Below are 14,001 nucleotides of genomic sequence, written 5' to 3'. Positions count from 1 at the left end.
AGCCTTGCAGCGCTGGAGTCCTGGGTTCGAATCCCACCAAGGACAACATCTGCAAGGAGTTTGTATGTTCTCCCCGTGTTTGCGTGGGTTTCCTCCGGGTGCTCCGGTTTCCTCCCACATTCCAAAGACATACTGATAGGGAATTTAGATTGTGAGCCCCATCAGGGACAGTGATGATAATGTGTGCAAACTGTAAAGCGCTGCGGAATATGTTAGCGCTATATAAAAATAAAGATGATTAAAAAAAATAAAGATTATTAATGTCCTGGATAAAGGTAAATACAGCATTGCAAGCACAGAAAACATACAGGGGCTTTTTAAGCAATTAGTCTGCAACAGCAGCACCAGAAGCAGCTGAACAAACAGGACATCAACAAACTCCTGACCCAGCCATATTAGCAGCAGGAGTTAAAGCAGCAGCTTCAGGATTAGCAGCAATTTCAGCTGCAGCAGTTTCAGCTGATTTTACAGCATCATCATCAGCAGATGGTAAACTATAGAGTACACTGAAAAGGAAGTGCTTTCCCATATAATATAGCAACTTGCTATAACCCTGGAGTGATAGGGACCCGCTAGAAACCAATTGCTTGTTAGACCAGCTAGATGCCAACATTTCAGATGTCAAAGTAGCAGGAAATATATCACTTTCCCAAAGACAATGTGGGTGGAATTTGGTACCCAAAAATAGGGGCAGGGTCTTGGAGTGCTCATGTTTGATGCTCATGTCTGTCATCAAACATGAGCATCCCACTTGGGTCAATGTAATCGGGAGGCAGTCTTAGAGGGGGCAACACAAAATTGTCCACCTGCCAAAACCAGTTCTTGTAAAATTGCTCCCTGAATGCACTGTGAGATTGGCAGATGGTTCCAAGCCCACGGCGTTGGGCAGAGATAGATGGCATGTAACAATCCAAACAGGCAAGGCTTAAAAATTAGCTCTCCAGGCTTTGACTAGTGCTAGTGCTGCAGTCAGGATAGTCATCTTGGTCAAACAGCTCAGAGAAGTTGACCTGACTGAATGTGTCTTGAAGCTGAAAAGAAAAACAAACTAGAATCTCGCTTTGAGAAGAGTCTGTAGAGGCTGCGTGCAAAAAATGCAAGTATCAGTGGTTGCTATGGATAATAGTTGTTTTGTTTGACTGAGCTGGGGCTAGCTCAGCCGTGTCTGATTTGCCAGGGTCTGTTTTGTTTAATTAGCACCTGGACAAGGCTCAGGAAATATGTTTATGAGTTTGTTATAGTTCTGTGTAACCTGTGGAAAGCAATAAAAACAGCATGTGTTTGAACAAAAACAGAATTACCTGTGTGAATTCTGCCTAATGCCTAACGCCAACCAGAGAGAGTGAAATTAGTGATTAGCCAACAACTTATTTGAGCATGCTCGGGTGTTATCCGAGCATCTGGGAGTGCTCGTATATTATGTTAGAGTCCCTGTGGCTGCATGATTTGCGGATGTTAGACTGCCTCAACACATGTAGGGATTGCCTGTTTGTTAGGGAATTCTCACATGTATTGAGGCAGTCTAACATCCGCAAATCATGCAGCTGCGGGAAGTCAAACATAATATATGAGCATTTCCAGAAGCTCAGATAAGATACAATACTCAACAGCAACCACTATTATTATCTGAAGTGTTCCATTCCATACATTGCGGTACTTATATCCGCTGATTGCTGAAACACCAGAGTCCGTATAATATTCAGTGGCATCTGCCAAGTACTGCTGTTTCTTTCTCATTCAAGTGAATGCAGTTCTCCACTCCAAACATTGCTTACGTAAGTCCGCTGCTGGAGCAGATGTCAGATGATCGTAGGGGTACAAAGTGTCGGCCCAACTGATCTCATATTGTCTATCTTTTAATTGCAATGTGAAACAAGGTAAGGTCAAAGGGAATAGGATATTAAGTGGTTTTGCTTAAAATGTTTCTATTTTGTCTTCCGTTCCTTTTTAATCAATCAAAACCTTATGGGCAATGATAGAACAGTTCAAAATCATGTTCTTTCATAGGTTCGCATAAAGAAAAGGATTCTCTGTTCACATTTGTAAAGTTATTTTTTTAGCTAAGTTCAAGTTTCTAAAGAATAAAACTTTGCAAGTTTTCTGGCATTATGTAATAGCACTACCTACAGTGGGGCAAAAAAGTATTTAGTCAGTCAGCAATAGTGCAAGTTCCACCACTTAAAAAGATGAGAGGCGTCTGTAATTTACATCATAGGTAGACCTCAACTATGGGAGACAAACTGAGAAAAAAAAATCCAGAAAATCACATTGTCTGTTTTTTTTTCATTTTATTTGCATATTATGGTGGAAAATAAGTATTTGGTCAGAAACAAGCAATCAAGATTTCTGGCTCTCACAGACCTGTAACTTCTTCTTTAAGAGTCTCCTCTTTCCTCCACTCATTACCTGTAGTAATGGCACCTGTTTAAACTTGTTATCAGTATAAAAAGACACCTGTGCACACCCTCAAACAGTCTGACTCCAAACTCCACTATGGTGAAGACCAAAGAGCTGTCAAAGGACACCAGAAACAAAATTGTAGCCCTGCACCAGGCTGGGAAGACTGAATCTGCAATAGCCAACCAGCTTGGAGTGAAGAAATCAACTGTGGGAGCAATAATTAGAAAATGGAAGACATACAAGACCACTGATAATCTCCCTCGATCTGGTGCTCCACGCAAAATCCCACCCCTTGGGGTCAGAATAATCACAAGAACGGTGAGCAAAAATCCCAGAACCACGCGGGGGGACCTAGTGAATGAACTGCAGAGAGCTGGGACCAATGTAACAAGGCCTACCATAAGTAAGACACTACGCCACCATGGACTCAGATCCTGCAGTGCCAGACGTGTCCCACTGCTTAAGCCTGTACATGTCCGGGCCCGTCTGAAGTTTGCTAGAGAGCATTTGGATGATCCAGAGGAGTTTTGGGAGAATGTTCTATGGTCTGATGAAACCAAACTGGAACTGTTTGGTAGAAACACAACTTGTCGTGTTTGGAGGAAAAAGAATACTGAGTTGCATCCATCAAACACCATACCTACTGTAAAGCATGGTGGTGGAAACATCATGCTTTGGGGCTGTTTCTCTGCAAAAGGGGCAGGACGACTGATCCGGGTACGTGAAAGAATGAATGGGGCCATGTATCGTGAGATTTTGAGTGCAAACCTCCTTCCATCAGCAAGGGCATTGAAGATGAAATGTGGCTGGGTCTTTCAACATGACAATGATCCAAAGCACACCGCCAGGGCAATGAAGGAGTGGCTTCGTAAAAAGCATTTCAAAGTCCTGGAGTGGCCTAGCCAGTCTCCAGATCTCAACCCTATAGAAAACCTTTGGAGGGAGTTGAAAGTCCGTGTTGCCAAGCGAAAAGCCAAAAACATCACTGCTCTAGAGGAGATCTGCATGGAGGAATGGGCCAACATACCAACAACAGTGTGTGGCAACCTTGTGAAGACTTACAGAAAACGTTTGACCTCTGTCATTGCCAACAAAGGATATATCACAAAGTATTGAGATGAAATTTTGTTTCTGACCAAATACTTATTTTCCACCATAATATGCAAATAAAATGAAAAAAAAACAGACAATGTGATTTTCTGGATTTTTTTTTCTCAGTTTGTCTCCCATAGTTGAGGTCTACCTATGATGTAAATTACAGATGCCTCTCATCTTTTTCAGTGGTGGAACTTGCACTATTGCTGACTGACTAAATACTTTTTTGCCCCACTGTATGTCTATGTCACCGCATACAGATTATTGCATCTTTTTGACAAAAAGAGATAAAAACATGATCCCCATTCAGTTTTCCATTCTTTTGCATACAGAAGAGCAAAGAACCCAATGATATTTGTATTATACTGAAATGTCCAATCTAGATATTGTGAGCTGAAATGGTGGGGGCCAGTTATGCCAATAGACCCCCTTTAAGTCTCTATCCATATTTATAAACTATTTTAGATTGTAGAACAAGTATTAAAATTTCATTCATACAACTTGAAAGAAACAGCTGTCCATTATGTTCAAGAGGAAATGTATTTCTATACTGATTTCCATAGGACATCTTGAATGAATCATTTGCTTGACCATAATTGTAAGCCATTAGATTGATTGCTTCATTTTCCGTCTTTAGAATAATATTACAATTAACAATAGGTTATTTAAAAAAAAGTTCCAAATTCTGTTATAGACTGGGTTCGGTTTTTTTCACAACATTGTGTGAAACTAGTAAGGCAATTTTTCCAATAGTTCTAATATATGCATATTACGTCCATCACATTTTCAGTACATTGTTTTCTATGAAGTCTGGCAGACACTTTTAAGGAACATGTTAAAGGCTTAACATAAAAGTCTTTTGGGCTCAGCCATTAAATTTTTTTTCTTCTTTCTAACCCGCCGAGTATACAAAAGAAAAGGAAAAAAAAAAACTTGAAGTTGTGAATTCAGCTAATCCTTAGGCTAAGCACTGGCAAGTTCCAGTGAGAATTTGTAATTGAGCTTGCTTCTACTTGTTGGCATGTACTGCACAGCAACCGGGAAATACAATAAACAATACAGTAACAAAAGAAAGAATACAGAGAATGGCAGTGCTGTAACAAACAGCAAATAGCTTCTTCGAAAAGAAAATAAAAGAAAAAAAATGTGAAATACTCTGTATATATTTTCTGATAAAATCTTTTGTCCAAACCAGACATTGAAATGAAAAATTGTCTATATAACTAGCAATAATACTAATAATAATAATTGTATACTACTCACTGTTAGAATATGACAATACGTTGTATAAAAAGACATATTTACATAACGTTATGTTTTCCGATATGTATATATTACTTCCACTGAGAAGTGTCTAGAAGGCTGTCTACACTTTACCGGGAGAAATGGGTTTGGTTTTCTTATAATGATAGCCCTCCACTAAGGGGTACTTCACACTAAGCGAGATTGCTAGCGAGATCGCTAATGAGTCACCGATTTTGTGATGCAACAGCGATCTCGCCTCCATTTATGGAAAATAAATGCCTTGAAAATAGACACAAATGGGGCTTGGTTCATTAAGCTTGGTTTGTATGGCAACCTTAATGGAGGCACTCCTTGGGTAAGATGCATGCAATGTATTAGGACTAGTGTTGAGCATTCCGATACTGCGGTATCGGAGTTCTGATACTTTTAGAATATCGAATACCAGAATCGGAAGTTCCCATAATGCAATGAGCCAGTTTGATTTTATTCAGCCAATGAGGAATCCTAAGAAGTGTATGCACATCCTGTTTTGCATGTTAGGCATGTTAACTAATGGCATGGCTGTGATTGGCTGCTGAAATGATGTCATGATGCACTATAAAAGCCGCCGCCGCCATTTTGGGTTCACTCCGCTGTGAATTCAGTTAGGGACAGGACGCTGTTGTTCTGACTCTGAGGGACAGTTTGAGCTTGCGATTTGCTTTATTATGCTTTACCCAAGCTAGTTTAGCAACCGCTGTGTGAGAAGCTTTCTTTTGCCTTGCAGCGCTGTTCACGGCTGTCTGCAAGGTCACTGTGTGCGAGTGCAGCGAACGCTGTAGTGTGTTCTGCAGCCACCTCTGGTTGTAGTCCGCTCAGCGTGCGTCACTGCTTCATACATTGTCCTTTTTTGCATTAGTGCTGCTCATTTTTCCAGATTTCTCCTATTAGTGTGGTTCCATCCGTATCCAACTAGAATATTTGCAAACACTATATAGGAGTAGATAGAGGAGCCTTTCTGCTGGCTTGTGTCCTGCAGCCCCAGCCAGATTAGTGTTAGCCTATTTTTTGGAGCCTCATCTATCGCATTGTAGGTTACCTTCCTGCATTGTAATAGCTACAAAAAGTTTGTGATACTCTTGCTTTTACATCTTTGGGCACATCCAGTGTCTTTTTGTGAAAAAAAAAGGTAATAAAGTTCACCAAACACTCCACTTTACAGTTGTGTAAGCCACATTAGCTCATATTAAAGTCTAGTCCACACTTTATAAAATTTGTGTTTCTTATACCTGTTAGCAGCTGTTCAGGAATAAGCACCCTAAGCCCTTAGTACTTTTCTGCCTATCTTTATCAGTCTACCAAGATGAAGAAGGCAGGGAGTAAGGCACGTGGTCGTGGGCGTGGAGTTTCTGCAGGGAGAGGACGTGGGGATTCTGTGCCTGCTGCGGGCACCAGTGACTCAGCATCCCCCAGTTTTACCAGGGAACAGTCCTTTATGCGCAGCTTTGTAGGAGCTCACCGTACCCCACTGCTGCGGGACAAACAAATTGAAGCCGTTGTCGGATGGATGGCAGCTAACGCATCGACTTCAATTAGTTTCAGATCCTCTCAGGTCCAGAGCACTGAAGAGCACCCATTTGTCTCTTCACCAACTGCCAAATTGCCCAGGCAGTCAGAGAGCCCTGGACAGCTCTGAATCTGTTGGCTTGGAAAGAGGGGGCCAGCCAAGCAGCATTCGAGTATTTCAAGAAGAGGTAGTATGCAGTGATGCGCAACAGCTTTGTCTCTCTGAATCTGAAAAGGCAGGTGGGCCAGTGCCTATGATCAGCACACCTCAGTACGCATCTGATGATGAGACTCAGGTGCCACTTTCTGGTGCGTACTGTGCTGTTGAGACTACCCAGGAGAAGCAGTCGTTTGAAGAGGGTAGTGTAGATGATGAGGTCCTTGACCCATCATGGCGTGAGGTACAGTAAGGTGGTGGGAGCAGATCTGAGGAAGAGATTCCCCGAATGGCCAAAAAAGGTGGGAGAGGGAGGGGGCAGACTCGGATGCCTGTAGCCTCCACTTCGGCACCCATTAGGAGCATGCCTCTTCCAAAACTCAAAACGGGCGCTCCCAAGACTTGCAGTGCCTGGTCCTTTTTTGACACAGTTGCAGATGACATTTGCTTTGTCAAATGCAAGCTGTGTAATCAGAAAGTGAAAAGAGGGAAAAGCGTCAGCAACCTCAATACCACAAATATGTGGAAACATGTGCGGACCAATCACGTAGTGGAGTTACAAAGACACACTGAAGACCTAGGCCAACCTACAGCGCCACCTACCACCTCTTCAGCTTGTGTTGTAGCCTCTTCCTCCAGCTCACACACAGCTGGCTCAGCTTCCTCACAGGATCGCCATGGAAGAACCTCTGGCACTGTTGTACAGAGACACAGTGTCATTCCACCCACAGCACCATATTCCCTGTCATCCTCACACTCCCAGGCCAGTCTACAGCCATCAGTAGCACAGGCATGGGAGAAAAGGTGCCCATACTTGGCAAACCACCCCCGAGCACAGGCTCTGAATGCTGGCATTGCAAAACTACTGTCCCTTGAAATGCTCTCATTCAGGCTGGTGGAGACTGACACCTTCCGGAACTTCATGGCATTGGCAGTCCCACAATACAATGTGCCCAGCCGCTTTTATTTCAGCAAGCAAGCCGTCCCTGCCCTGCAAAAGCATGTGGAGGGAAAAATTAAACATGCGCTACTAAACGCCGTCAGTAGCAAGGTCCACCTGACCACCGATGCGTGGACCAGTAACCATGGACAAGGACGATATCTTTCCCTCACTGCCCATTGGGTAAACGTTGTGGAGCCGGGTACAGATCTTGAGAGTGGCGCTGTACGTGTTCTGCCAACTCCAAGGATTGCAGGAATCCAGTCTGTACACATTGACTCCTCCTCATACTCCAGTTCCTCTGAATCAGCGCTGCAGGGGCTGTCACAGTCTACCTCCACATGGACCCATGAACGCTTACCTGCTACGACCGATATGAGCACAGCCGTGGCCAAACGTCAACAGGCCGTATTGAAATTAATTTCTTTGGGGAATCGAAGCCACACAGCGCAGGAGCTCTGGAATGCCATCAAGCAGGAGAGCGACGTGTGGTTTGTGCCAACGAATCTCCAGCCAGGCATGGTAGTGTGTGACAATGGCCAAAATCTGGTGGCAGCTCTGGCCTAGGCAACCTCACTCACATCCCATGTCTGGCACATGTGCTCAACTTGGTCGTGCAGAGTTTTTTGAGGGACTATCCGGATCTTGATGCACTGCTGCACAAGGTCCGCATAGATTGCACTCACTTGCAGCGTTCCAGCATGGCAAGATCGCGCATTGCAGCTCTGCAGCGCCGATTCCGCCTTTGGGAACATCGCATCATATGTGACCTACCCACCAGGTGGAATTCAACGTTATATATGTTGGAGAGGTTGTGTGAGCAGCAGGCAGCAGTAATGGAGTACCAGCTGCATCAGGCACAAACAAGTCGCACTGCGCGCCATTCACACTTCACCACCACTGAGTGGGCCTCTATGAAGGACATCTGCCACGTTTTGCGTGCCTTCGATGATTCCACGCGGATGGCGAGTGCAGATGATGCACTAGTCAGCATGACTATCCCCCTTATATGCCTGCTTGAAAAAACACTTCAAGCACTAAGGGAGGAGGTTGTGGAAGAGGTGGAGGATGAGGAGTCACAAATGCCATCTGCTTCTGGACAGTCTGCGCAACGTGGTTCCTCACAAAGGCCTAGGCAGGGGACACTTTGTGAGAAGGATGAGGAGGAGTCAATGGAGGAGGAAGACATCTGTCCAGAGGAGGGAGGTACACAATCCTCTAGTCAGTATGTAGAGCGAGGGTGGGGTGATGCAGAGCAGGCAGAGATGACGCCTCAAGCAGGGGACAGCATTTCTTGGCCAGTTGGCAGTCTGCAGCACATGGTTGATTTCATGCTGCAGTGCCTGAGAAACGACCGCCGCATCGCCCACATTCTCAACACGGCTGATTATTGGGTGTACACCCTCCTAGATCCTCGCTACCGGGACAACTTACAAAGCCTCATAACACCATTGAACCGGGAGTGTAAAATGCGGGAGTACCAAGACACACTGGTGCATTCCATCATGTTCTCCATTCCACCTGAGAGCAGTGCTGCTAGTGCTTTACAAAACAGCTCAGTGCATCGAGGCAGTGGAGGAAGCTCTGCACAAAGAGGCAGCAGAAGCAGCGCCTCAGCACAAGGCAAGACCAGTATGGCCCAAATGTGGCAAAGTTTTGTGTCCCCGCCACAAATGTCTACACCATCACAGACAGCTCCAGTCAGCAGGAGGCAACGTTTCCGTCAGATGTTGACAGACTACATGTCTTGCCTTCTCAGTGTTCTCCCACATGGCTCTTCCCCCTTCAAGTTTTGGGTCTCAAAGCTGGAAACATTGCCAGAGCTTAGCCAGTATGCATTGGAGGTGCTGGCTTGCCCTGCTGCTAGTGTATTATTGGAACGCGTCTTTAGTGCCGCAGGTGGTGTACTAACAGGCCGTCGCATGCGACTATCCTCCGATAACGTTGACTGGCTTACTTTTTTGAAAATGAACAAGGCCTGGATCTCGCAGGAATTTGCCAGTCCTCTTCCAGATTAAATAATTGGTTGGCAACTGTATCCAGGTCTCCTATTGTGTTCATGTTTCTACCACCTGAACTGTAATCCCTGGGCTCCAACACCGCCAGTTGCTGCTCAGAAGTGTCTTTGGAATGGGTACTCCCTCCTGCCTAGCCTGGTTCCAGCACGCCAGCTGTTTCCGGGTAGTGTCAACATCACTTTGCCTCCAATATGTTGTCCTGTCGTGTTGCGGTCGGGTTAGCCGACTCTATGGTGCCTGCAGTTTAGGTGCTTCCTATGTGGGCTGCGGGATCTGGCAATGAAGGCTGGTTCCGTAGTGCCAATAGGACAAGCTCCCCCGTAGGACTGTGGGTTTTGGTAACTCCGGCCGGCTCGCGGTCTTGCAACTTTTTTTTTCTTCATGTGTACCTTCTGCTGCCTGAGTTCCAGTACCATTAGCTGGTTCTTTGGAAGTCAATCTTGAATATGTCCCCCTTGGTTCCAGTAATGTCAGCTGGTTCCAGGCAGAGCCTTTGGCTTAGGTGCCTCCTTCTCGGTATCCGAGTTCCACCAACGTCTGCTGGTCCTTGGAAGTGCTTTCTGGCACAGGTACCTCCTGCTTAGTAACCGGGTTCCAGTACCATCAGCTGGTCCTCGGTAGTTCCATTGGCTCTTGTACCTTCGGCTACCCATCCATGTTCCAGTACCGTCAGCTGGTTCTCAGCAGTTCCTCAGCCTTCTTGCACCTTCTGCTACATTTCCAAGTTCAAGCTTTTTGAAATGGTTTTTGGTAATCACTCTGGATCTCCCTGATGACGACCCTAAAGACGACGACCCTGAAGACCACCCCGAAGATGACAACCCCGAAAACGACGACCCTGGAGACGATGACCCTGAAGACCACCCCGAAGAAGACGACGACCCTGAAGACCACCCCGAAGAAGACCAAGAAGATGACCCTGAAGAAGATGACCAAGAGGACAAAGAACAAGAAGACAACCACCAAGATACAGAAGAACATGAGACAGAAGACCAAGCAGCAGAAGAACAAGAAGCTGCAGAACAGAAAGCAGAAGAACATTAAGCATAAGACTAAAAATCAGAGCAAAAACATATCTAAATTATAAGCAGAAGACGACTAAGCAGTGTATGGGGTGAGTCCGTTCCTCCTCGTGGTGCCCCTGGAAAATACCTGCTGCTGCAGGCTAAACTGAACGCGGACAAATCCTGTTGTAAATCTTTTGTGACAGGCAGAACGGAAGGTGTAATCTTCAAACTTTTATAGATAACTACAGGAATGCCTGCCACAAATAAGAATATGATGAAGAAGAAGAATAGGAAGAAGATAAAGAAGTAGAATATGAAGAAGAATAATAGCTGAATAAGAAGAATATGAAGAATGTAAAAAAAAGAATAATAGGAAGAAGGTGAAGAAGAAGAAGAAGATGAATAAGGTGGAGAAGAAGTTGATGAAAAAGATGCTGCTGAGTATGATGAAGGAGAAAGAGTGGGAGAAGTAAAATAGAAGGTGAAGAGCATGGAAATAGTGAAACAAATATCTGACAAAATATAAAAAAGCTTAACATAGTCAATATCTTTGTAACTTCGAACGTCTTAAAAAAAAATTGATTTCTGCTATTCCATTTGATTGGGCTAAACCTCTATGGCTTTAATGTCTCCAACACCTCTCCCAATACATTCTACATTATTCTTAGTTGTTTTCTTTCATGTGGAATTAACCTACAAGGAAAGTAAGGGTTTATTTTCATTCCGATATTTGTGTCCCATTGACTTGCATTGGTTTCCTGTATCGGAATCGGCGATATCCGATATTTTTGGGGTATCGGTCCGATCCGATATTTTCCGATATCTGAAGGTATCGCTCAACACTAATTAGGAAGCATATATTTTCAGGAATTTTCTTGGTGGGTTTCACCTTGTACTAACCACTGCACACTTCACCCACATTGGTGGTTCTGGTGGAACTGTTGTGAAAATGCCAAGTTTGCAATATCCTTGCAGAACTTTGATTGCCTAAATTTCTATTAAGGAATCCAAATGTGTTGGCAAAGAAAATTAGAAAGAAAACTGTTTGATGAAATATTAATCCTCGATGAGATGAAAGGTATGGATGTCTTATTTTTATAATTTTTAAAACAATATTGTAAGGGTTTTTTAGGGAAATTATAATGCTAAGAATATAATATTAGAATGAGTCTGAAATTCATCTCAGTAACACTCCATAAAAGGGCCATAACATCTGTGATCTCTGATTACAAGTCAGAAGGCTAACAGAAACTCAGAACCAAAATGGAGTTCTGAGAGTATCATTTCAGACACCTCGGCATGGTGAGCACAAGTTGCAAAGGTTGGGCAAATGGGCTTTGTTAGCCAAGCAGGACAGCTCCCATTTACTAAAGTTAGAGGTGTGGGGGTAGGTTGAAGAAAAAAAGCCAGTTAATATGCAATGTACTTTTTCATCTGCGATTTTCATATTTCAATCTTGGCTTGATGGAAACTGATGAGTTAAACAATTGAAAGGTGTTGGGTGTCAGCCAAGCTAAGTGTGATCCATAAACCTTCCCTACCCTCAAAGAAGCAGAATAGAAACTTTAGACAGAAATGATTAAGTATTTTGGCTATTCCTCTTTTTCTCCTTTATAAATGTTTGCATATATATTTCTCACCTTATTTCTCTCTTTATTTAGTTTTTGGTAAATACTGTACTTTTTATGGCAAAGTTTGAAACTTTCATAATTTTGGTCCTTGAATGAGCTTGATAATCCATAGCCTTTCGAAGAGTGTTTGACCTTTTTGCTACCAGAAAGCACTAAATATTTTTGGGACTCCTGATCCCGCTTGTTTGATGAGTGGTGGCAGTGTGTTGTGTATCTGTAGTTTTTGAATTGCATTAACATTGGATTTATGCTCACTTTGTGGACTATATTGGAAGTTGAGTGCAAGACTGAGTGAAAGGAAATAAACCTCTCAGTTTCACCCCACGTCACCTGTCGAGAAGTGTTTATTTGACAATATGAGATACAATTAATGTTCTAAAATGCACATGTGGAACAATATTGTCATGACATGGTCTCTAGGTACTGTGATAAAACACTCCGGGATCGCCTTTGCTGGGGTCAAAGGTCATGTGCGTTCAGCATGGAACTCAGGCGCAGAGCTGGGATACGGGTGTAACTGACCCTGGGTCAGGTTTATTAACGGTGAAAGCAATGCAAAAGGAAATAAAACATAAAGCAAATCCTTGCCTGTCCGGCACTAACTAAACAATGGACAACCTAACTACCAACTGGCAGGCTTCTCCTGTCCAGCCAAACCACAGTTGCAGTGGGCACTGCTTTCACTCACGTGTGTCTCTCACACAGACAGGCTCTCTGTGTTCCCAGGCTGAGACACTCACACAACTACCTGGCATCCTTTTATATCCACCTTCCATTATTCATTAGCAAGCAGGTGCGATACTGACCAGACTAGGCCACATAGGAAAGGAATCTGGGCGAGATATACCTGCCCTCATCCACTATTCCCACATGATTCTCACATATCCCCCCCCTCTGCTCAGACCACTCCGGTCGAGCAATGACACCCGCCAAACAGTGCACTCGGGACATGGCATCTGCATTTCCCATCTGTACCCCTGGGCGGTGCTCCACCGTAAAAGTGTAGGCCTGCAGGGCAAGGAACCACCGGGTCACCCGGCTATTCCGTTCCTTGTTCAAGTGCATCCACTTGAGAGGGGCATGGTCAGTGATCAGCCTGAACTTTCGGCCCACCAGGTAATATTTGAGGGCCTCTAGAGCCCACTTAATGGCGAGGCACTCTTTTTCTACGATTGCATACCTTTGCTCGTGTTTATTCAGCTTCCTGCTGAGATAGAGGACTGGGTGTTCCACTCTGTCCCTCACTTGTGAGAGTACGGCCCCAATACCGGTATCAGAGGCATCCGTTTGTACCACAAACTCGCTGCGGAAGTCCGGAGTCACCAGTACGGGCTGAAAGCAAAGTGCCCGTTTTAGGCTATGGAAGGCTTCTTCAGCCGCTAAACGCCATTTAATCATGACGGAGTCTTTCCCTTTCGTAAGATCCGTCAGGGGGGTAGCGATGGCTGCAAAATTGGGTATGAACCGGCGATAATAGCCGGCGATCCCCAGGAAGGCTTGCACCTGCTTCTTGTTGACAGTTTGTGGCCAGTCTGAACCGCCTGAATCTTATCAACCTGGCGTTTAACAACACCCCTCCCAATTACATACCCCAAATACCGGGCTTCTTCTAGCCCGATGTGACATTTCTTGGGGTTCGCGGTTAGACCTGCCTCCCACAGGTCGTCAACCACAGCTTGTACTTTCTGGAGATGAGTCTCCCAGTCCAAGCTGTAAATGACAATGTCGTCCAAATAGGCCGAAGCGTACTGCCTATGTGGCCTCAGGACTCGATCCATCAGTCTCTGGAAGGTCGCCGGTGCTCCGTGCAGTCCAAACGGCATATACACATACTGAAATAGACCCTCTGGGGTAGCAAATGCCGTCTTTTCTCTGGCAGCCTCCACCAGAGGGATCTGCCAATACCCCTTTGTTAGGTCTAGGGTCGTAATATACCGGGCTTTTCCTAACCGATCTATTAACT

This window comes from Dendrobates tinctorius, unplaced genomic scaffold, assembly GCF_039654945.1.
Source record: "Dendrobates tinctorius isolate UK_male_01 unplaced genomic scaffold, ASM3965494v1 ptg000108l, whole genome shotgun sequence".
Lineage (NCBI taxonomy): Eukaryota > Metazoa > Chordata > Amphibia > Anura > Dendrobatidae > Dendrobates > Dendrobates tinctorius.
Note: the sequence above shows the minus strand (reverse complement) of the source record.